At 45.3% G+C, this 23,265-nt stretch overlaps 1 protein-coding gene across 48 annotated transcripts in view; it reads right to left on the bottom strand.

Moving 5' to 3' along the window:
- The window catches only part of CRB2 (crumbs cell polarity complex component 2), a 58,148-nt gene extending 35,170 nt beyond the window's left edge, over positions 1-22,978 (bottom strand). For 5 of the 48 annotated variants that reach the window (XM_086858373.1, XM_086858391.1, XM_086858399.1 and 2 more), the window contains exons 1-3: positions 21,791-22,316; positions 21,046-21,152; positions 14,047-14,096 (exon numbers count right to left, since the gene is read on the bottom strand). The gene's annotated coding sequence lies outside the window, so the exon portion shown is untranslated. Of the gene's footprint in view, positions 1-14,046; positions 14,097-21,045; positions 21,153-21,303; positions 22,317-22,537; positions 22,663-22,837 lie in introns of those variants that run through there. The other 43 variants (XM_086858372.1, XM_086858390.1, XM_086858398.1 and 40 more) reach the window with 21 other exon arrangements.
- Between the last annotated feature and the right edge of the window lie 287 nt (positions 22,979-23,265).

Genomic DNA, 23,265 nt, shown 5'->3' with positions numbered 1-23,265 from the left:
TTTCATCTCTGCTGTCCTGTCTGTTTTCTCAAGATCAGCCTCAGTATTAGTTTCTTTCCAGTTACCACAACCATCTGGAACTCATTTCTCTCTCCTTAGACTCTGGTTTTGCTGTCAGGGGACGTAACCAAACACTGATGTGTGCAGAATCTTTCTGCTCAGAGTATTTCTTCCTCACCTGTGCGAATTATGCTCTCAACAATCCACCTTTTCCAAACCCCAGCAAATACATATGAATCATTGCACAATTAACAAAATTACAATTACAAAATAACAATGGCAACAAAGCACCGTTCTGAGCCAGGCACTGCTCTAAGTTGAGTAGTGCAACACTTCACAACACCTGGAAAACAAACCTAATCCATGGTAATTTATGGTTTCTAGGACTACCTGAAGGACCTGCTCAGCTTTCATGAAGCAGAATGAGAATGACAAACCCCACCCTCCCCAGAAACTGGTGGTCATCCCACAGAGGCTGAGGTCTTGTGCAGCCCTGCCGTTCCCGCTGTGCTGTGTGGCCTGGCACAGTCTGAACCCTGGACAGAGCCATGACTTGTGGCACACTAGCCAGACTGAGGGAAAACAGTTACATCCAACTTCCTTATAATAATCAAAATACCTTAATCCATTTTCTACCTGTGAGGACATTATAATTTAATTTTATCAATGTTCATGGTTGCAATTTTATGAGATTTTGCCAGCATAAACAGCAAACCATTCCTGTGCTGGACCCCATGGCATACAAAAGCCAATGTCGGTATTAACCAGCTTAGTCCAATTAAATGACCCTAATGCAACTCTGTTAAGGCCCTGATTTGTTAGGCTTGACTACATTTCCAAAGGAGCACAATTGGGTGGATTTGTTATCTAAAGCATAAGCTCCAGGTCCTTAGTCATCCTTGCTAAAGCCTTCCCCAAACTGGTCATGGTTTGTGCTACCTCCGCATCGCTGCCGTCCAACGTCACCATAATCTGCTCTTTAACATAGAATTAAAACTAGAGCCAAAGGACACAGCTGCTTTCCTTGGTGCAACACTCATTATGAGAGATTTAAAGACAGCATAACAGCAAGGCTTCTATTCTCAGCCTGAAGCAGGAACCTTCGCAAGCCGGAAACGCATGCCATGGAAACGGGGCAGCAGTGGGCAAGCTGGATTAGAGGAAAAATGAGAAAGTAGGTCTGGGGTACTCAGCAGAACTTTCCTGTCCACTTATTCTATACTCTTCTGTATATTTGTCACAAAACAATCCCATACATCTTTCTACAAAAAGTTCAGAGAGACCCATACACCGAAGTACCTCAGTGAAAGTCTGCTTTTAATTCAAAGAACAATGTACATTTGCATGAGTTTCACAATCTTTCCTCACACAGGGCTTAAAATAATCCTAATACTGCAGATTGGATACTGGAGACGTGTGACAGGCCGGCAAATATCAGTGGTACAAATAAAGCCATTCCTCTCTCCTGTCACGTGCATGCTGTAACTGCCACAGAGGACAGAGCCTCGCCTTCCCTCCCCACCGTCCTGGAACCACTGGGCACACACCTATTTTACTGAATTGAGCAATGGAAGCCAACAGCATCAGTCATGATTTTTGTCCCAGCCTAGTCATCTAAGGGTCATTAGGCACAACATTACACAAAGCAGTCCATACTAACAGTGGCTGCAGGCTTGGGAAGTTGAGTCAGTAAAGAGAAAACTTTCCAGTTCCACTCAAAAACTGCGCCAAACCTGACTGCTTCCATACACTCTTCTGCTTTCTGACACCACTGAAAAGTGCCAGGAATATTTTTAAAAACTTCAATTTTTGGAATTTCAAGACTCCAGACACACAGGCCAATTCTATACACTGAAATGTTAAAATATAATTTGGTGCTGTAATGCTCAAGGGTTCCCCAGAGTCCAATCTCTAACTGGAAATTGGCTCTCTCCTGCTGCCCTGAACAGGCTCTGTCCCCACTCTCCTATCAGCCCACTAGATGTCCCTTCTGCACTGCCAAAGTCACCAAAGGCCCCCCGTGTGAAAACAAGAGAGCTGGAAAGAAAAGAATGTTACAGCAGCACTGGGGAACCCGAGCAACTGGACACATCCTGACCTGCTGCAGGACCGTGCCAGCAGCACCCGGGACGCTGTAAGACCCATTGCAACATCCCCACAGCACAGCAGCCAAAGCAGAGTTTGGGCTGTGAGCCAAAATCTTAAAGTTGCTATTAAAACCTGGCAAAATCACACAAAATTTCCAGTCTTGAGACATCTTAATTGCATTTTTAGACACAATAAATTTAGTTTCCTATCATTGCTAATCAGAACTGCTGGCAAGCAAATCATGCTGCTGGATAAACACCGGAGTCCTGAGCCTGTGACACTGGTCAGTGGAAAAAGGGGGCTGACAAGGCAGAGCAGGAGGGTTCTTGTCTGGGCACTGGCGAGCAGAGCTCTGGCACAGCCTCGCTTTCCTGGAGCACGATCATCAATTTCAGATAAAATTGCAGTGCTGAGGAAGAGGAGGGGGGCAGTCCAGAGGACAAGAGCAGAATGATTATGTTTGCCTGAGGTCTGAAATCACTTTCTCTGCTTGCAGTATTGGCTGCTTGTTCAGAGATCATCATGACACACCTCATCCCAAAAAAGAGCTTATTGTAAGGATCATAACACAAATATCCAGCACGTGCACAGCACCCATGTCTTCCTCTCCAACAGATAAACCATTCAAACAGCCACAGATGGGGCTGTAGTGAAGACAGGGCCACACTCCTGCCAAATTGTCTCTGGAGGAAGTCACAGGAGGGAGGCTCTGACCATGGATGTACCCTTTGATCTATGTGAGACCCTGCTGCAGGTCAGCTTCATGCTCTTTGATCCTCTTCCCTGCTTACAGCTGCCTGGTGGAGGTGAATCCCTTCCAAGGGGCCTCTCTGGCAGATGGAAGATGAGAATGTTGATCACCTAACAGGAGGCAGCCAAAATGGTGTAAAAAGGGTCTCAGGCAAGATTTTCTGCAGTAAAATGTTATAGCAGGAAAGATGTGCCCAATACATTGCCAGGATCTGAGGGTGTTTTGAAGGCATGGTGACTATCAAGAGGCCTTTTTGCTGCTGTTTTTGTCACAAACGATCCCACACGTTTGGAAATTGCCGCTTTCCAGCAGGGCTGCTGAGGGCAGGTCTGTGCTCCCAGCCCCAAAGCAGCCTGCAGAGGTCAGATCAGCATTTGCTGCAGAGCTCCACACTGCCAGAGCCCCAGAGCCAGGCTGGGCTTCAGGGGAACACCAAAGGGACCGACACTCGGAGCCAGAGGGGAGAACAGCCCAGCTGAAGGAACCTCCTCCTGCTGAAGTTTCTATTCCAGGAAGGCCGAACAGGGGACTGGGAAAATGGGGAATTTTGGACCTGGAAAACAAACACATTCTGCTGCACCAAGTGAGCTCTGATGATGAGTATAGCCTCAAAGTCCTGTCTGACATCTATCTCAGCCACGGAAATGACACCTTTGGATTCTGCATAAAATCAGCAAGCTCTGCCTCATTTGCCTTCCAGCTGCACTCTCTGCTTTCCCTCACAGACCTCACGCACAGTCTGCTCCGTAGGGAGGCCTCTGGGAAAACTGGACATTGTCATCACAGTAGGTGGCAGGAACTAAAATAGGTGCAGATCACAAATGTGCCAAATGTTGAGGAATGATTAATGTTCTCCAAGATGCCAAAGATGTGGGGCTCATTTTTGTGTATTTATACCTTAATGAATACTAAAAACTCGTGCTATCTCCAGATCTAATGCAGGTAACTAAAGATAGATTTGTCAGTATGAAGGCAAGAGACAACTGTAAAGGAACAGTCCCACATTCAGTTTCCTGACTCAAAGGTGGGGATATTGTCCAGTACTTTCAGTATTCTGGCCTGGCACACTCCTGCCTTTCTAGGAAATACTAGAAATAATAGAAAAATACTGAAAGTACAGTTTCACACCAGTTTTAGCATTATTACTTCACAGATTGAAGCTCCCATGTGAATCAATTGTTTCTACTTCACAAAGGCCCCAGAACAAGGGCCCTACCTAAAGTGGGTGTGCACGAGTTGCTGGATCTGCTCTCACATGGATGAGAAGGTCTGGCAGGGATTACCACAGCACACACTACCATTTTACGGGGATGCTGAATCCTGGTGTCTCCATCACCAGCCATTTGTCAGGTTGCTTAACAAACCTCTAAGAATGACCAATACAGATCTTCAAGTAATTGTTAACAGCATTCAAGCCTGTTCTCATGGTCTCCAAATAAGTATTTTGTATGCTTCTACTTGCAGAACCGGACCAGAGACAAGGGCTTCAGCACTTCCCTCTGCCCTGAGGGAAGCTCTGTTCCACTCCTCTTAGCCAGCATGGTTTATGCACATTTTCTACTTCATGTATTGCAACAGCAGGCAAACTGAGCTCCTGCTGGGCTTCTGTCAGAGCAGATATTGATCTGCAGCACAAATGCTTGAATCTCTTGCTCTGCTAACCTGTGTGCTGAATGTGCACAGGGGCTCATCAATATGTCTGAAACAAAATCTGCTCAATGGCTTTTGAAAAAAAAAATAAAACAAGAAAACCTAAGGTTTCTGATGAAGTTGTATACAAATATTCAAGTGGATGGATTTAGAAACTTTCCAAGAACTGGTAAAAGCACCAAGAAGCATCACTTCATCTGGTTTACAACTGTTTCAGTAAGAGAAAGAATAAGCACCAAAGCATCTCTCTGATGAGACACACATAAGGCTTCTGATGAGGCTGTATACAAAATATTGAAGTGGATGGATCTAGAATACTCCCAAGGACTATGGGGAAAAAATATTAAAATAATTATAATACTTTAAATCAACTATTTAATGTGAATCCAGCCTTGCCATTCACCCATTATATGTATAATTTCTGGAAAGAAATATAATTGACAGCTTATTGGAACACTATCCACTTTATCCCCAAGAAACTTCACTGCATCCATGCCAACTTTATATATACCCCAGTAAGAAGCAACATCTTGTATATTTAAAGAAGTTTTCCATGCCAAGGCCAGTGTGTCAGCACCATTTGTTATGCCTGAATGCTTTATGAGACAGAAGTCACAAACCTGACAATTTAACTCTCATTAGCTTTGGGAGTGACTCCATATGCCAGCCTAGCTACATTCTCTGGGCAAATTATGAACCTTTTTGCTTCCAACTCAGCTTTAGGTCCCCATCTATTACAGGACTTTAGCAAAATCTCCTTTGCTGTCTCTGGGAGCAGAAGGGAAGCCAAAATACAGATGGCTGAGCTTCCCAGAATCACAGAGAGCAGCAGAAGCTCAGCTTTGCTCCGTGGTGTCCACTCGATCTGTGGCTCCTTGGCTCTGCTAACCCACACCTTCAGTGAGCCACTGGAGGGTCACAAGGGCCCATCAGTGATTTTCAAAGGAAAGCTTTGGCTGAAGAATTAAACTCCATTTGATCCAAACCCTTTTTTAGTGCATGACTCTGGGCACTTTGCATATTTCTGCCAGTCTCCCTTCACAGAAGGTCACTATAGCAAGCATGCTGGAGAAAATAGAATCCAAGAAGCACGAAAATCTATTTGGGGAGTGTGTGTGATTGTGTGTGTTCTGAGAAAATGACAAACCACTGCCACTTGTAATATATGAGACTATGTGAAGATTCCTTCAATTCTGTTTCTGCCTCCTGTAAAGCTTGTTAAAACACAGGTTCCCTTGGCTTCTGCATTTCCCTTGATTCAGGCCAGGCAATGGAGATTAATCAGTTCTCAATACCCAGTATTTCTGAGATTTCACAGCTTCCTTTCACATAGGAAGGTAAAAAGTCAACTTCTATGGGCTGTTATAACATTTCCTCTTTTAACTTGCGGAATCATACAGACATTGAAATCTTGAATGAGCAAATGATTATTTTTAATTTTATTTTGTTAGTAATCTTGTGCACATTACAATCTGAACAAACCTCTTATTATAGCAACCAACTTTTGGGAGAGCAGCAATGAGAAAACCAAAGCAATAAAAATGCAGGGGGGAAAGTCAGGAATGTCAACACATGTTTCCCCTAGAAACAGTTTCTTCCCGTTCATAAGAGGTTACATCATTCAGACAGGATTTAAAACAGAGAATCCCATTCCTGGCTATTAACTTCCACACTGATACACGCTTAGCTCAAATTTCCTTGTTTCTCTCCCCTCCTAACTTGCCATGATCTGTTACAATCAGAAAGCTGACATTGTATTCCCACCACCCAATATCCACAGAGTTACCACTGAAGTCAAAGCCACGGTTCATCCTCTTTCCCTGACTTTAAAGCTTATAATCCTCTGTTACATCAGCCGTAAGGACAGAGATTTGTTGAATCTGCCCAGCAGATTCTTGTCTTTTTCTATTGCTTTGCAGAGATGGTGCTTCCATTACAGGCACATCCTCGAGGGCTGCTGGAACCTCACTGCTAAGTCAGAACTGGCCCCTAGAATGTAGGAGCTAAATAACTTATTTGGGCAGTAACACAGAGGAATTGCTACAGCAGCAGTGGACACAATGCTTCCCAGTTCAGTCATCCATCTCCAGCTGAAATGGGGCTTCCAGGGGTAAAATGAGGTCAAAACAAAGTAAAAGGGGAAGTGGAATCTATCCAACAATAAACCAGGTGTCAACATCCATTGCACAGAGCCTGACCAAGGACAACACGGTCATTCTCTGTTAGCTGTGCTGGGATGTTGGGAATTTTGAGCAGATGTTAATAGGATGAATACATACCAGTCGTACAGTCTCAGAATAATAATGCCTGTGAATGCCAAAAGCATATTGATCTCCTGAAGTGCATAGTCAGAGCATCTAATGGCTCTAGAGAGAGCAGGGAAACACTCAGAAGGGAAAGAAAAGGGAAAAAAAAAAAAAAAAAAAAAGAGAAGATGCGTCAGATTGGAGAGTTCTACCAGCTAAAAGAGCCTTGGGGCACACAGGGATGTTAAACTGCTGCTGCACAGACACATTCTGAGGGACCCAAGAGCACACAGTTTGTGCACAGGAATGGAAGAATGAATTTACAGAACTTGCATAATTATAACAGATTTAAACCACTTCTTCTAGGTAGAATATTAGAACCAGGAAGAATGTTAAGAGGAAAATAAATCCTTAGTGCACCATCCTAATGGACCAGAACTGTGGGAAAACAAAACCTAACACCAGTGACACAGAGAATGCAGATAGTGTTCAAAAGACATTCAAAGGGAAATTCTTTCTATTTTAATGACCTCAGCTGTTATTAGTGATGCAGATCAGGGCTTTGTTCTAAAAGGAAGTCTCATAGCTAACCTGTGGTGTCTTTTTCAAGTGGGAGACATTGAAAGCTCCTTTTTACACCAGGGCTGTGTAACTGGGAAATTCAATTCATCCTGTTTGCTTTGATATCTATTTAGTTCAGCACTACTCACACTTTCAAAAGCAAAATGTTATCCTTCACTGTACCTGAGGGCCAAGTGGTCCAGTGGTATATGCTCCACGGAACTGAGGCAGTGTTTTCACCCTCTCACAAAGACACACAGCTCTTTGAGGGAGGACAAGACTCCAGGACAACAGGACTGCAAATTACCAGCTTGGTCAGAGAGGTTTTTCTTTTTTATGAGCTACAAACTGGACCAAAATACACTAACAGAGATATCCTTGTAAAGTTCACTCCCAGCAGTGCCACCAAAGGAGCATATCAGAATTCTAGCAAGTCTGGTCAATAGTATTATATATCCCCTGAACCACTAAGGACATTAAGCAAACACATTGAAGAGACGAGAAAAGATTCCAGTTATCCTGAGCTTCCCACTCCCTGACCACAAAACCACACTCTCACATCAAATGGGGAATGCAACTCAAGGGACATTTTAATCCTACACCCCTATTCTAATTAACAATCCTACTTTATCAATATTTGATGGAGCTGTTATTGTGTCTGCTCTGGCCATTTCACTTTTCAGAGAATGCTCTGAATTACAGTGCTCGAGAGCAATGCAAGAGCAATGTACTCCTTTCAAGGCAGTACAGATTGGAGCCACAGCACTTCCCTAAGGCAGTGCCTCTGCAGAAGGTCCTGCTGCAGGAGCAGCCTGTGGGATGGACTGGCAGCTGTAGCATCTGAGCATCAACTGATGCACAAAGATCTATGGACTCAGCCTTAATGACCCCTCCCCGTTGTGGCCCACTATGTCACCATTGGGTGGGAAAGAAAATAAACTCATATCCTGAAAATCAAACCGCACCAGAGACAATGTTGAGCACAACAGAGCCCAGTCATTATGTATGCCAGCACAGAGAGTAACAGTTAATGAGGCACAAAGCCAATTAGGACAAGAAAAACTCACCATTTTTTGCAGACAAAGTGTTGAAGAGAAGGAAGCAGACTACGCTGTGCTAAACACAACAGACATGCCTGGCCCTCGTCACAAACCTTCACTCATGTCACGCAGCCTCATTCAGAGGAGTATCTGGCCAGGGCTGCTGTTGGGATTGCATTTCCACAGGGTCAGGAGGTTTCTGCTGCTCCCCAAGTCCTCAGCAGCACCATCCACATGAGAGCACTCCCCCTCTGCTCTGCCATTACAAACACAGGAACTGCCCCAACAGCTGCCTTGACACGAGCAGCAATATGAACTCAGCAATTGCACGAGCTTCAACTTGCTTCAGCTAAAGTCAATTGCTTTGGGAAAGGCACCCACAAACAATTACATGCAGCTGCAGGAAAAGTAAAAGGTTCCACAATTCACATCACACTCTTTAAGGATCCTCTCTGGGAAACAGAATACTCAAAATTCTCCATCAGTGCAGAATCATTAAGATCAGACCCTGCTGCTGAAGATCTGAGACCCAGGAAAGGTGGTACAAACACATGGATCCAGAAAGGGCTTTTGTTGTACCCTCCTCAGACTCACAGTTTCTGCATGCTGTACCTTCCATCTGCAAGTGCATTTCTCGGTGTTACCCAGCTGATTTCTCTACAGCACAAGTATTCCCAAAGCAGAGGTAGGGACTGAACTATGGAAACACATTGGTAAGCTCTCCCTTTTCTGCCATATTGCACATTTTCCCAGTCTCAGGCATTATACAATCCATTATACAATGTAGTATCATAAATGCAAGTATCAATTAATATGCAGCGAAGCAGCAGAGAAGCAGATGAATTCATCCCAATTCAAAGGCTGGGAAAAATGGCTATTCATGGGACATCAGGTTGGAGTGCCAAAAGAAGCCAGACAGATCCCTAATTACTGTGTGCCTTCTACACTTAGCATCTGACTCAAAGCCCAAAGAAGCAATTAAAGACAGCTAACAATTACAGGAGGCTTTGGTTCAGGCCAATGGAGAACCTGCTCCTAGGGAGCTCTGTCCTTCCACATTCCAGCAGGTTGTGAGGGTCATGAGACTGTCAAAGGTCAGAAAATCCATATAGAGAGGGAATAAGTCCTGAATAACAGCTGTCCAGTGAGTCAAAACCACTGGATCATGAAAGCCTTGAGAGAAATTTTATGTCATCTGTTCTGTCTTTAGAGAGAAGAAAAGATGCAATGGCATTATCTTTTCACAGCAATGATACAAGCACGGAACAGCAAACAGATGGAGGTGTCATAACAAAGTGTGAAACAGAAGAAAGAAAAAAGTGAGAGCCCCTCTGCTTGAGATCCTTGTGCTGTGAAATCCTGTTTGTAGTTACCTGTCAGAAAAATGCCTCAATTACTTGAGGCTGGATAAGTACAGGTACCTAACCTCATAGCCAGAGGATCTGACATCCCCCAAGGATGGGCTGGGGATCCACACCATGGAGCAGGGCAGGTCCTGGCGCTGGGCAAGGTGAGGGCTACAGCACTAGCACAGCAGACCCACAGCTTGGTGTTGGAAGCAGCCCCAGAATTAAACTGCTTGCAGAAGTATTCATGCAAATTCTGAGTAGCTGAGCTCCTGAGAGGTGCCAAGTGACAGAATAATGCTTTGGGTTGTTTGTTTCCAGGAGGAGAAAAAACAAAGGGAAAGTACAGAAGAAAAACATCCCAAAAGTGGAAGGAACTAAACATTATCAAGATAAAATGGAAAAGGCTCAATACAGTTTATCAAACACTATGTATCCCTGTCACAACACATGCCAGCAAGGTTTAACTGAGCAGTGTGGATTTTGAAGGACACTGTTTCATCTATTAAAGGTTTAGAGATGTTACAACTTCGTCTTTTTGCCAGGAGATACTTTATTAAAATTGCTGTAAACAGTAACTTGTTCAAGCAAAGAGGAGGCTCTTCCTGCCACGAGCTTAAAAGGATGTTAGCCTTCAATTCTGTTTTTGAAGAATGTTTCAGATATTGATTTCTACCTCATACCCAACGTAAGTTATGTGTTCTTCGCAGTTCTGGTGCTCAGAGCAGAAAGCAGCAGCATTTTCCCAAATCTCTAAACAGATCTTTTCTAACACCATGTCCTCTGAACAGATCTTCCCAATACTTCTCCAGCAGCTGTAGCAAACCAAAGTATTTGGCAATACTGAATTACTCAAAGAAATCTGAGCCTTCTCTCTGTTCATAGGTCTCCCTCAGGGCCCTGAGTGGGTTGCAATAGCACAGACAGTTGCTCTAAATAGCTTGGATCCAAACACTCTACTTGATGGTGATTAAATATATAAAATGTTACACATCCAATGTTCGAAACGCAAAGGCCCAGGGCACCTCAGCAATGCTTTCCACACAGAGCAATTATAGCACTGGAAGTACTGGAAATACCATCATGTGATCCAGTCACAAACTACTGATCTAAAGAGAAGGAAGTTAGAACAGAAAGGAACAGGGAGAAAGTTCAAAATGTATGATTGACGTTTTCGCTTTTAATTCCATTTAAAGCCAGTCTTTATTGCAGACCCCTATGAGCAAACAGTTGTACACACTCAGCTGACACACAGACACTGTTCCTAGGAAGGATGGCAGTTTAGGCCATTCAAGGCAGAGCTTTTTTGCTGCTACTGTGAGATCTGTACCCTTTAAAAGTTAGGGTTTTTGCTTTGAAAAGGCTGTACTTTACAAAGATGTTGCTAACAGAGGAACTGAATATATGATACTGCAAATTGATCAGAGGAAGTGAATATATGGTACTGCAAATTAATTAGACTTTGTTATATAGTTATACTTTTTTCCTAATAGAATACTAATCCTGACAGTTGGCACTGATTAGTATGTTGGAAGTGGTTCTCAGGAGCTGCTGACTCACTGGGCCATGGTCCCCACTGTTTCAACAAACTACAGAAACAGGCAAAGCAAAAGCACAGACAGGGCAAAACCCATCTATGGCTCATCAAGGAATTTAAATACATGAAAGTAAGTGTGGCTTTATAGTCCTTTAATTATGCATTGCATCTGAATTATGTATGGAGCAGAGGGCATGCAGGAATTCTGGCGGAAGGAAGCAGCGCTGTGCACTGGCACTTCATCCCCAGGATAAGACATGACTTATCCTGTGCTCTGCACCAGGCTCTCTCCAGTTTAAGGAAGCCTGCCATTCCCAGACATTTTGCACAGCCAGTCTCAAGGAAAGGAGCTGTCTCATCCTGCTCAACAATCCCTGCTGCCCCCTCAGAGAAGCACACTTCCATTGTGAGCAAACACTTCCCCTAGATCCCACTGTGCTTATTTAGCCCAAGTACTCCTCAAGAATAATGTAATCCATAGGTACTTTAAACCTATAAAACCTTACTTAATGTCAAGTGTTCAAATACAGATCATGCCTTTCATATCAGTCAGTTCTTTGTAATGTATGGCATTTGTCTAATCTGCAGTTTCACCATTCTGTTGACTGTAATGACTGTTTTTGCTACTCTAAGTCAATATTTACACCTTCACCATTTTTGTGAGGCACAGACATTAATTGCCTCTTACAATGCCACATAATCTGGCTGTAAGGTCTCTTGGAAAAAAAAGTCAACTTTAATCATTGTATCATTAGCCAACACTAACCATTATCTCAAGTTCTGCCATTGCTACTTATAGTGGATCTATAATGAATGTACACATACACAAATCATGCATGAGTACAAAAACCCCACATTCAGTCCTTACTTCCATACTCTTCTTTCCATTTGCTTTTGTTTTCTCTTTACTATTTTTCACTTTAAATGCACAGTTGTGCATTATATGTGAAACAAATACACATCTATGTTTTATAAATTATTATAATATATAATAATATATAAATTATATATTATATGTGAATAAATACACACTATTTAGAGAAGTAATAGTGGATAAAGGATTAATCCTCTGAGACAGTTTGACAGGTTGGTCTGTTCTTATGCATTTCCATAGGCAGACATCGACAAAGAACATCTCTCCACCTCCACCTCACCTCCCCCTTAGAGTGTGCCTTGCATTGGGCAAAGCACTACACCCTGCTCCCTGAAGCAAGTTTTGTGCAGGAAACAGACACCGTCAACTTCAGGTGCAGCCCCACACCCAGGCCGACATTTGGTTTGTGCAGGGAAAACTTCTGAAGCTCCAGGTGTGATTTTGCAGAAGGAGTATTTGTGCTTTTGTCTTTCCCTGAGGCACAGTGACCTTCCCTTGAGCGGGAGCAGCTCTGCTTTCTGCAGCCAGCCCCGGCCGGCACTGAGCTGCAGCTGCCACGCGGTGGCAGAGCCTGGGTACCTTCACCACAGCGCTGCTTCCCAGGAATGCACCGGGAATGATTATCCTCTGCTCAAGGTGACTCTCAAGATGATTTCTTGCCTCCTCATTAATTACTATACATATTTATAGACAAATTAAAGACTCAAACAAATGTTTATTCAATTAATCGCTTCGAGTTCTAGTGGAATAAACAATATCAAACCAACTCACCAGCTCAGGGGCTTATGACAATTTAACACAATTTAATTTTTTTTCTGTTCCTTCTCTGTGGTATCATGTCTCACACAAGAGTTAAAACACCAGAAACTGGCAGAGTTCTTTGCAACAGAAGGAGCATAAGAAGTTCTGAACCATTAACTATTTGCTTCAACTCACAATGAAGACAAAATTGATTTGATGCAATAATCAAGTTAGACTCACTTCTACACTCCTCTCCCAAAGATATGGTGTCTAATCTTTCAGTATTTAGCTGCTAATTCAATTACCAGATTATTGAGAGCAACTACAAAGACAGTGTATGCTACTCACTGTGATTGGATCACGTGAATGAACACAAGGTGCTTCTGAACGCCTGCTTTGTGAGACCCTTCCATTCCCCCACTTCAGAGAAAGCTGCATATTTTATCCTTTAAAGATGTTACAACAGCTGACTCTGTATAGCACATTCTATGTATTTTTAGATCACACCAGGTCAACCAAGCTCCTTTTCCCCTCTCTGCCACACCACTCATGAATCCCCTAATAATGCAGCACAGCTTCGTTCTGCCCTCAGTATTCCAGCCTTGACTTCACAGAGTTTGGCTCGTTTCCTCTATTCAAACCCTGTACAGTTCTCTGCTTTTCAAGTAACGGAGCACTTTGGCTGTGCTAATGCATGTTTGTATTTGCAGTTCTGCCTGGGTTTGCTCCCTGCAGCAGGGCACCCAGCTTCAGGCCAGGCATGCAGTGGGCTGGGCAGGGCTGTGGGAGCCCTCCCTGGTGAGCACAGAGAGCCCCAGGAAGGCCCTGCTGTGCCAATGGCAGGGACTGGCACCATGGCACTGCCTCGCTGACAGCCTGGGCTTGGTGCTTGTCCAGGCTTCTTAACTCCACATTTCCATCGCCTTTCTAATGGTAAAGCACCTGAACTAATCAAGAGCCAGCTCTGACGAAGTAGCATGAATGATTTCAAGCACTTCTGCAAAAAGAAAACAAAACCCAAACACATGAATGCCTTTCAAGGCCAGCATGACAAACCCTCTGCAAAGAAAGAAAATTGTGAAGATTACACTATACTTGCTTAGGAATTATTTTTCCTTTATAGGATCTGAATAGGAATACTCATGCTGTGTTCTAATAAAAATAGAATTACAAAGTGAAAAAAGGGCAATTTGCAGGATAAGGATCACTCACAAATTGCAGGAACAGCTCTCAGTCCTTTTCACCTCAGTCCTTTCAGACTTCTGCAGAAACAAAACAGAAGATCCAATAAATTGTTTATGAATTAAAAAAACATATAATCCCATCCTAGGTACTTCTACTCTTCCCCTTTAAATTTTCCACGGAACACTGTTTTTGTAGCTGCCAGTTCTGTGACCTTGCTGGAAGTGGCCAAGCCAGAGATCAATTAGTGAGCACAGAAGAGAGGAGCAGCTTTGCCTGCGTTGTGCTGTCCCTTGGGAGGAGGGCAGATCGTTATCCAGCGGGAGTGCTAACACAGGCTGGGACTAACTGCAAGATGCACAACGCAGCAAAACCGAAAGGAAACAGCAGAATCTCTTTCTTCCTTTGGCTTTCACTTTTTACATTTCTCTATAATTTAAAAATACTTTAATTTTGCAGATAAAAAAACCTTGTTAATGATATCTGCAACAAACATACCATGCTGCCTTCAAACATAAATTATGAAGCAAGCTCCCTAAACCCTCAGGAAATCCCCACTATCCCCCATTTCATAGCCAGGATGACCTAAAGCACAGAAGAATTTAGAGATTTTAGTTTTACACACTACAAACCACAGTGACAGAGAAGGTTAAAAGCACCAGAAGCACCTGAGCTTCCAGGTTTCTAGCAAAGGGCCCCAAGTGCTGAATGCCTTCAGAACACAACTGGGGGGCTTTCCACTAAGGACACAACTGCTGCCTGACACACAGCTGTGCTCTCAGGACTGCAGGAACCCCATCTCTTTAGCATTTAAATGAGTACACAGATATTTCACATAAAACTTAGCCTAAAATAAGCCACCTAAAATAAGCTGATTACTACAGCATTACTACAGTCTGTCTGCTTGCCTTAATTTGCAGGCAACTATAATGCTGCTTGTGAGACACACTATTCCTTAAGTCCTCCCCAAAAAAAACCTGAGAGATCAACAGTTCTTAAATAAGTAATTAGAGCTGAAATAATTTAGGTCATCAAAGAACAAGCAGGATAAATAAAAAGTTATAGTGCTATGGACACTTGCATCAAATAGAATTTTTACATTTATTTAAATTAACTGATAGGCTGAACACCAGAGCATGAGGCAGAACTGCACAGCACCTGTAACAGGAAAGCCAAATAGGATAGCACATGCACATATTAAAACTATTTGGCAGGTTAATTACAACAAAAAGAATAACCAGGATACAAGATACATCAACAGTGCTCAACTTCACACTCTTAATGCAAGCAAACTTAGATCAAAGATGTGACAGGAAGCTTCTACTCTAAGGTAGGAAGCCAAGTGTAGACAACGTTCTGTGTAAAGAAGCATTTCCACACTGACATGTGCAACGTAGGAAAGTACATGTAAAATATACTCTCCCCAAAATCCAGGTACATTTCTGTTCAAATGCCTAATCTGACCATTTTGGACTTGCACTGGGGCAAGAAAACACTGGGAGATCCTTTACTATAAATTCTTATCACAAAGATAACTATTTGTCCAAACATTTGGACTGTCCACCATTGTTACAGACTGGGCTCAATTTTCCCTTCGAGAGAAATGTGAGACACTTCAAAAGTGATAGTCAGCATTGCAGTCTCCATACCTCCTACGACACAAATCTTTCTTAGTGTTTCAGCACAGCTCATTTGCTAGTCACTGCTCACTGACATCTCCAGCTGCTGAATATCCACATTTAGACAACATTTTGGCATATCAGAGTTGATGAAATTTTGAGGTACATGCCTGAAGTCTGGAATATGACTTGTATCTGTTGCAGATCTGTTTTCCAATTATCACATTATGTGACAAAACTGGTTAGCTCAGTAGCAGCTCCATGGGTACATGGAGCGAAGAGTCTCAAATATAGAAAGGTTACTTCTAGTTTATGCAGCTTGAGGGGACAGCACATCATCAGAGACAAAGCAGACTGCAAAGAGGTCTTGGTGCTGGTCAACACCCGTCTGTCACCTCCAGGCTTCAGCATGCTGGACCTTCTCTGTTTGCTCTGGAGCTTCAGCCACTTGGAGATGAACCAACAGGAGGCAGCGTGTTGGTCAACAGTCAACATGAGGCTGACAGTCCACATTCAGTGTTGGGTTTAGGTACTGGTGCCTTCAGGAAACACCCTCACCAGCTTCAGCAAGGTCAGTGTTTTATCCCAAGGGTGCAGCCTGGGAATAGTTTCCAATTGCCACTGAATTCTGGCTCTAGTATGATGAAGTTATAACACTACTTCATTAGAACTAAAATTCTCATTATAGCAAGATTTTTAGATCATATTTCTGACCACAGTTCAAAGTGAGACAATTACAATTATTCCTAAGAGTACCCCACAATCTATTAATGAAAAATTAATCTTGGTAAAGTTTTTTTTTTTTCTTTAAATTATTATAATTGTGCTGTCAGCTGCACTCAAACAAACTCTGATTCAAGTTCTAGGCTTCAGGGTCATGGATAGACACTCAGCTACTGCTTCCACCAAAAAAATACTGATTACCAAGACAGAAACAGATTTGGGAAGGAGAAAACATGCAGTTAAAAAATCAAAGAGGGAAGAAACCAAACCCACTGAGAACAAAAAATTTTTGTACCAGAAACAGATTGAAAACAGAAAGGAAATTAGCATTTAGGAATGAAAAAGGCTATTCACTGTTGATGTTGAATACAACACCCGGGGAGACAGAAGCTGGGTTTATTTTTGATAGCAGCATAAACATTAAAGATAAGCCAACAGCACTTAGAAAATATGGGTGCAGTACAAAGGCTCATGTGATGAGAGCTGTTTTGCTTTTAATCTTGACCTGGAAAACCTCTTGTATGACAGAGCCTCTTTTCAGTGGAGTCAGTCCTGCCTAGTTGCTTTCCCTATTAGTGATAAAAAGGCCACCCAAGTTGTTTCTGCTTTGGAACAATGGCAGGTTTTCAATCTTAAACTTCAAAGGAAAAGGAAAAACCTACCCTAATATATCTGTCTAAGGACCTGCACCAAACTCCTGTCATCCTTTATCTGGTCCAATCACACTCTTCCCCAAAACAATAATCCTTACAACTGTATCTCTGTTTTTCTAGAAAGGATATACATATACCCCCAAATATTTATCTACTTGCCTCTGATATAAATGAAAACACTTATCTCATATTGATATGAGATAAACACAGATCATGTCCTACCCACAAATGGAAAAAGCAGCTGATTTCCAGATTGGTTCAGCATGTCTACAAGTGCAGTAACACAGAAGTGCAAACCACATCAACCACAATCATTGGAAGGGCTCGGTGATCACAGAATCACATCTCAAATGTGTATTACAAACTATAAAGACTGAAAACCGTGAAGCTCTTTGAAGTTCAGTCCTGCTTTGGATGTCTGTTCACACAGTCCAGGCATGCCAAGAGAGGAGAGCTGCAGGTCAGTGCTCAGTCTTTGCAACTTCACACCCTTAAATTGCAGTGTCCAACTTGTTGCATACGATACTGCCAACCCCACAGGCTCAGTGACAACAGGACCTTAGAATCTTCTTTCTGCCCCTTTTCCCACACAGCAGAGATGCCCTGCACCCAGCTGCAGTCCTCCATTCCCATAGGCACAACAGGCACACTTTTATTCACAACAGAAGTGTTGAAGTTCAGATGAAGTACCAACACTCCATGTTGATATGTCATGTTACACCATGTAACAGCTCAGGAGACTTCACACGACCATATAGGGCATCACCTTAATTAGAAACTGTAATTAAATGCCCACTGAAGGTTGGTAATATCATTTGCTTCCAGGCCTTCTTATTTCAAGAGGAACGCTCTGTTGGGTCAGATCAATTCTCCTGTGGAGCCAGGTGCTGTCCCTCAAAGCTATGTTTACTGCTTTGAGTTTTGTCATGGCCACCAGAAGAAAAGTTTTACACATTCAGCAGTTGCCAGATGGGCTGAGAACACAACCAGAGCACTGAGGGCAGCACAGTCTACACAACAACTGAGCTGTCAGGAATGCCAAGCTACACTGCACTCTGTCCTGAACAGCACCTATAAAAATCAAATTAAAGCACTCATGTTTACAAACGTTTTAGGAAGCTGAAACCTGTGGTGACCTGCTGGCCTGCAGGTCTGCCACCACAGACACTGCCCCAGGGTGGCTCTGGCCAAAGCAGGTAAGGGTGGGATGGTGTGACAGGGCCTCACCACAGGGGCTGACAGGTGAGCGCTGCTTCGCTCAAGAGCAATTCACGTGCTGGTTTAAGGAACACTCAGTACCACAACTCTGCAAAGCTGAGACACCTCAAACAAGAAAGTGAAATCAGAAAATTAAAAACTAGAGCAGCACATATTGAGACATGCACTTTTTTTTTAACCTAGACCTTTGTTGTTTTTAATAATTGATATAAAGTAACAGATGACTCACTAATTGCACTTCTAAATTGTAACCCAACCTGGAATCAATCACACATGGCATAACTTCTGTTCTTATTTGAAGCTAAATCCACCACAGTGCCTGCAGTAGCCGCTCTAATAATTGCATTAGTCATAACCTAAAAGTATTTCCCATTTCCTTAGTTCCAGTTTTGCTTGCTTTTCAAGCTGATCCTCATCCCTATTGCTTAAAAGATCTCTGAAATGTTACCCTGCAGAGCCTGTTCTGGGACTTGAGGAGCCCTGTGCAACATTTCATGGTGTGATTCCTCCTGTCCTGGTGTCTAATTTTCCTCCAATACCATTTTATCTCCTTTGCTCTAGCTCAAAGTCAGAGAATCATTCAGGGTTGCAACAGACACTAGCAAGCACTGTGTAAAACTTGGTAGAGAGTTAGGTACACAAATGACTGCCAGCATAAATTGTGTCATGTTTTGGTCTGCAGCACAAAGTCTCAGTTTTAAAGTATCCTCTACACTGGATACTTACCTGCTCAGTTCTCTCCCTTCTATGCCTGAGATACATTTTAAAATAAAAATAAATATAGATCTTGTAAGGATTTTTCAAAATAAAACTCTCTGCTATATCAATCTTATGAGACTAATTTCCCATGTAAAGACAGCTTTTCCTATGAAGGTTTTTAAAATACATGCACGTAAAGTTATTTTTTACAATTTAAAGTCTGTCCTCAGCTATCTTTGCACAAATCCCATTAACTTTAGTACAAGTTTAAAGGCAGAATTTGAAACTCGTAAACAACTGGGTCACCGAACAATGCTAAGTCTCAAATAGAGATTTCTGAGTTATAACAAGAAAAAATCCCTCTTCCCTTGGGCAATACACAAGCATTCCCATTTGTCTGTAAACAATACCAAACACTTGAAATTTGACAGGCTGCATTTCATCCTTACTCAGGTAGGGGTTTCCCCTGTCCTGTAGCTAATGGCCACTTAGTGCTCAGTGGAGCATTTGGGGCCAACACTGCATTCCCCAGTGCCTGCTTCACTCCAGCCTTCTCACTGGCACCGATCAGCAACTCCTCACAGAGGGCCCCCCCGTTTGTCTGAGGGGTGCAGGTAACATTCAAGCACACATGACAGTGTCTTAACTATTTCTGTGAAAAAAATCTGTAGGAAACACACATTATTTCCATCGTAGTTATATACTTTAAAAAAAATCATTATTTCTATGCCAGTATTTTGTCCCAAGAAAGAGCATAATTATTGTTAACTACTTAAACTTTCACCAAGGTAACTCTTAATTCCATGTTGCTTTTGGTATAATTCAATCCCCATCCTTTATTGACAATACTTGGAGCTATAAATTCAATTTTCTTCCTTTTTATTCCACGAAGCCTAAAGACAGATGTTAACTTTTTTTCAAGCCTCAGATGTTCTTTTCCTTGTTAAATGTATATCCTTGTACTGCAGCACCAAAGCTCTTCCAATCTCCTGTATTCCAAATTAATCCATCAATCCCCTTTCCTCTGTGTTTTTGCCCTTGGTAAATCATTAGCCCAAGGGAGAACTCAACAGAAAAATTCAAGATTTCACTCAGACCACAGCTGAAAACATCCTTCTTGTACCTCTGCAATAATTTCACTACCTGAGGTGCCATCTCTTACAGATTTTCCCCTCCTCACTACATTTCCAGCTGCACTGCACAGCCACTCATTTCACAGCTGCCCCTTCCCATCCCACCATCCCCCCAGCAGCCATTCTCCAGGCTGTATTTGTGCTGTGTCTCCATTTGATGCAATCAATTTCAGATAAAACTGTTCTCATGTTTAGTCCTTGGACCAGTCCTTGATTTCCAGCTATTATCTTCTGCCTCTTTACAAGGCCCGCACAAGTATTTTAAGGTCACACAGGAGATTTGGCTAAATTCATTCATCGCTTTGAAATCTCTCGATTCAAGACTTGAAAGCAGTAACTGAGATTTCTCATATTTGTTTCTCTTTTCAATCCTCAAGCATGACAAGATAAAAGTCTGTTACAAAGGCAGAGCAATGTCTTACTGTTCAGAACCAGGGTGACACTTCAGCCACAAGCTTGCAAAGGAGTACACAAAATGTAAGTCTAATTGGAACAAGGTGGACCTTTCCCTGCATATAAAATTATTACTGCACACATGCATTCCACTTCCACTTTAATGCTGAAATCACCCTTTTGAATGAAAGTTACTGTTTCACTTCAGCACCACAAATCTCCTGATCCTACAGCCTTTGGCCAAAGTTCCCTCAGGGGCTGCTTCAACAGAGCACATTGTGTACTGATTATTTTGGAATAAAGCTCCGCAGTCTTTCATCTTCACAGCCTGTATAAAACCAGTTTTGAAAAGTATAAAAAGTGATATTCAATATGATTGCCATGCACTTGTACACTGGAAGCTGAGTTTGAAAAGGCACTTAACCTAGAAAATCTGGCAGAAATTGTGAAGCACTCAAGCGACTGTATTGGCCATTTGAGTGTTGAAGCACATGGAATGCTGAAGGATTATGAAGTCTATAACTGTTCTATGTAACGCACATACAAAGAAGAAAGAAAATCCATCGGACTCTGCCCTCTCTCTCCTCATACCTAAAGGTTCTGCTCATCAGGGCTGCCTTGGAGCGCGATGAACATCAGCTCTGGGAGCTCTCTCCACCTCCACTGCAGTGCCCATCTGCTCTAGCACAGCCACCTGTCTGGGATTGGGAAGAATTATTGCAGGGAACTGAAAACTAACTTAAACCCATTTGTCTTTTTCAGTCTTGATCCCTAGAAGAGAAATATGGAAATGATTGACCACCACACTCCTTCTGCAGCCCAACCTGCCCAAACACACCATGAAGGTACCTTGATTTGTCCTCAGACACAGAGGATTCCACAAGGAGATCAACTGCTCAAATGGAAACCCTATTCGTCAACTCAGTTTAGGAACCTACTCTTCCTGCACCGCTTTGGATTTGGCAGGGGGATATGAAACCCCTTATAAAACCAAGGGGCCGAGGCCCTGTCGCACCCCTGCCCTGGACCCTCCCCTCAGCCCTGCCCCGCGCCCCTCTCAGCCGGCGGGGCCGGGGCTGCCGGAGCTATTCACGCTCGCGGCCGGGGCCGGGGCCTCTATAGCGGCGGTGCCGCCGCATTGCCGGTGTCCGCCGCGGAGCCCCGAGCGCGGCCGGGACCGAGCCGGCCCTGCCCTCACACACCTGCCCGGCCCGTGCTCTCAGTGCTGCGCACTCTGCGCCCGGCACGCTCGCGCCTACGCCGTTTGCGCGGCGGGAGCCCTCAGGTGCGCCGCCCGCGCTGACGACATTACGGAAAGTCCGTAACACACACCGACCTCTCGGTGGAGCTCTACGCAAGCGGCGTTTCCAGGTGCGGCTCGGCCGCTCCCGCTCCGCGCGGCCGCGGAGCGCACCGAGCGGCAGCGCCGCTCCCCAGGCGGAGGGCGGGACCGGGCGGGACCGCGCGGAGAGCAGCGGCGGCAGGTGGGGAGCCGGGCGGGCCGAGCAGCCCTACGCCGATTCCGTAAGGCTGCACCGGCCTGCAGGAAACAGCAGAGCTCGCGGCGCTACGGAGCTGGCGCAGGGCGGCGCGGCGCCCCGTACGCAGTTGGCGTAGGGCGCTCTCAGGTGCAGGGAAGGGGCGGGCGCGCGTTGCCCGGCAGCCGCAGCCTATGGGGGCGCGGGGCGCGGTCACGTGCGCAGCCCCGCTCGGCGCTGCGGAGCCGGAGGAGCCGGACGGGGCCGCGGAGCCGGGACGGGGCCGCGGGGCAGCGCCGGGGCCGGCGCCGAGCGGGGTGAGGCGGGCGGGCGGCGGGAAGGGGTCGGGGCAGCGGGCGGCCCGTCCCCGGGCACCGCTCCTCCCACTGCACCGGGCACTGCGGGCAGGAGGCAAGGGCAGGACACGGCGCGGGGAGCGGCGCGGGAGGGGGGGGGGCGCTGCTGCGCGCGCGGAGGGGCGCGGTGGGGCGGGGGGGGGGGCTCCACGCCCGAGGGGCCGCGGGCGGGGGCGGTGGGGAGGGGTGAGGGGCTCGGCGGCGCCGTGCGCGGGCGGCCGCCCCTCCGCCGGCTGCGGGGCGCGTTACCTGTCCGAGGGGCGCGTTACCTGTCGGCGGGGCGCGTTACCTGTCCGTGGAGCGCGTTACCTGTCGGCGGGGCGCGTTACCTGTCGGCGGGGCGCGTTACCTGTCCGAGGGGCGCGTTACCTGTCGGCGGGGCGCGTTACCTGTCGGCGGGGCGCGTTACCTGTCCGAGGGGCGCGTTACCTGTCCGAGGGGCGCGTTACCTGTCCGAGGGGCGCGTTACCTGTCCGAGGGGCGCGTTACCTGTCGGCGGGGCGCGTTACCTGTCCGAGGGGCGCGTTACCTGTCCGAGGGGCGCGTTACCTGTCGGCGGGGCGCGTTACCTGTCGGCGGGGCGCGTTACCTGTCGGCGGGGCGCGTTACCTGTCCGAGGGGCGCGTTACCTGTCCGTGGGGCGCGCACCTGTCGGCGGGGCCGATGCGCAGCAGCGCCGCTGTGCGCGGTGTCCCCGGGCGGTCCCGGCCAGGTGCGGGCTGGGCGGCTCCAGCCGGGGCTCGGGGCTCGGGGCCCGGCCCGAAGTTCGCTCCGGCGCGGTCGGTGCAGCGCCCTCGGCGCCCCGGCCCCGCGGGGTAGCCCGGTCCCTCCGGGCCCCGGGCAGGCTCCTGGCTCCGAGCACACCATGAGTGTTATGGTCCATGGTTTGTTTGGGCTTTTTTTCCGTCTTTCATTCTGTATTTGCTTTACACTGGATTTTGTAATCATTAACCCGCTATTCCTTCTGGAAGTGAGAG

Source organism: Cyanistes caeruleus, chromosome 20 (genome assembly GCF_971803275.1).
Source record: "Cyanistes caeruleus chromosome 20, bCyaCae1.hap1.1, whole genome shotgun sequence".
In the NCBI taxonomy this organism is placed as follows: Eukaryota; Metazoa; Chordata; class Aves; order Passeriformes; family Paridae; genus Cyanistes; species Cyanistes caeruleus.
This window is presented reverse-complemented; position numbering and strand designations above follow the sequence as displayed.